We start from the raw sequence: 2,530 nt of genomic DNA, 5'->3' as shown, positions 1-2,530 counted from the left end.
TGTGGGTGTATGACGCATTTAAAAGGTGAGGAGTTTTTTATTCATGTGTAATTTTAATCTTTTATTTATATTTATATTATACATTGGTTCCTTTAAATCTATAAAGATCAAATGATCAACAAGAATATGATCAAAATAATAATACTGATCATACTAATAATAATATAAATACAAATAATAATACTGATAATAATACTAATAATACTGATAATAATACTGATAATACAAATAATAATTTATATTATTTAAATAAAGAATATAATGAAATATTAAATGATGATATTTTATATGAAATTATGAATTTTTTTAATTTTAAAGATTTAATTTTAAAATTTTTTTTAATTTCTAAACAATTTTATAAAATATGTACAACAAGATATGAATATACAATGAGATTACCTTTATATGATTCTAAAAAATTAATTAAATTATCAAATAATATTAAAAATATATCATATTTATCACAATTAACATATTTAGATATAAATGGATTAGGAAGTGATTCTATAAATAATTTTAATACTTTTATTTATTTAAAAAAATTAAGTGCAAGTGGAAATAATTTAAATAATTTAGAAAATTTAAATATATTTAAAAAATTAAATTATTTAGATTTATCTTCAAATAATTTAAATAATAATTCTTTAATTGATATTTCTAAATTAAATAATTTAACTTATTTAGATTTATCTTTTAATGAAAATATTAATGAATTAAATAATTTAAATGTAAATTTAGAAAATTTAAAATTATCTTATTGTAATTTAAATAATTTATTAAATATTTTAAATTTAAAAAATTTAAATTGTTTATATTTAGATTCAACTAATTTAAATAATGATAATTTTATTTTAATTTGTAAAAATTTAAAAAATTTAGAAATTTTAAATATTTCATGTAATTTAATTGATGAATATGGTTTAGAATTTTTAAATTTATTACAAAAATTAAAATCTTTATATATTTCACATAATTCAATTAAAGATAAAGGAATTTATTTAATTTCTAATATTAAATCAATTACTATATTAGGTATTGATAATTGTAATTTAAATTTGGAAGGTATTAAAAGTTTAAGTTTAATGAAACAATTAAAATTACTTTCAATTACAAAAAATACTTTAACAAATGAATCAATGAATTATATTTCTTTATTAAATAATTTAACAAATTTGGATATTTCAAATAATTCATTAAATGATGATTGTATTGATTATATTAAAAAATTAAATAATTTAAAACATTTATGTAATTATTTAAATCCATTTAGTGGTCATGGATTTGGATTAATTACACAATTTAAACAAAAATTAAAAATTAAATAAACTTTTCAATTTATTGTATCACTTTCTAATTATTGCATGTAGCTTTAGGTATTTTTCTAATTCTGTGATTACCAGTATCAGCAATATAAACTTCATCATTTGGCGTAACAAAAACGCTTGATGGATCAAAGAGTGGTGCATTTGTTGCTATATCATCACCATTATATCCTTGTTGTCCATTTCCTGCTATTGTTACAATATTTCCATTTTCCAATATTTTTCTAATTCTGTTATTTTGATTGATAATCAGCAATAATCCATTCTTTGATACAAACTGGAACAATACCTCTCTCACCTTATGTGACTGTAATAATGGAACGTATTGCACTTTCAATGTTGTAGAGTTTGTCTTAACAATAATGTGAGATTGGAAGCTTAAGTTAGATCAAACAATTCCAACCTTTCCATGATTTAATAAATTCCAAACCTTTTACAACTTCATCTTCAACCAGAATGGTCCTCTTGGAATACAGATGCAGCAACAAAATTACTTCAGAAACTTTAGATACTCACTGTAAGTCTCAGAACAAGCACGTTCTTTTCAATGCCAACAAGTTTCGGTTATCACTATTTATAACCCAACGGTTGTATTTTCTTTAAGTTATTGTACTCATTCATTTTTTGTTACGTAACATGATTTAGGTTCCAGAGGAAGTTGATACGAGTGAAATCAAAAGATTAGCATCATGATAAAAATATATATTACAATCCATCCAAACAACAAGGAACTTGTTTCATGTAGCTGTAATGTAATATCAGTTAGCAAGTCAAACATTTTTAAATACAGTTGACAATGCTCCCTTTACTTTAATCGCAGCTAAAAATGGCAACTTACACTATACCAGAAAATAAATACCTGAGAATTAGTATAGTGCATTTATACAATTTGTAGTGGAAACTAGTGGTTATTGATATTCTTGTTATTTGCAAACACTATTATTCAATGGAGGTCAATATTAAAACTACACGTATCAGTTACGCAAAATATCTAATATAGAACAAAACTGGAAAGCAAATTAATGAACTCTATTTCATTCAAGGCAGGATATTCATTGGAGATACACAAGTAAGCATAATATTATAAAGCGCAAATTCGCCAACTGTTAAGAGTTGGTACGAAACTAAAATTATTGAAAAGTACGTACTTTAAAGAAGATATGGGCAGATCTTTGTATCTTTAGGAACTGGTAAGAGAAGAAAAGTTT

The sequence above is a fragment of the Naegleria gruberi genome, assembly GCF_000004985.1.
Source record: "Naegleria gruberi genomic scaffold NAEGRscaffold_100, whole genome shotgun sequence".
Lineage (NCBI taxonomy): Eukaryota > Heterolobosea > Eutetramitea > Acrasida > Naegleriidae > Naegleria > Naegleria gruberi.
Note: the sequence above shows the minus strand (reverse complement) of the source record.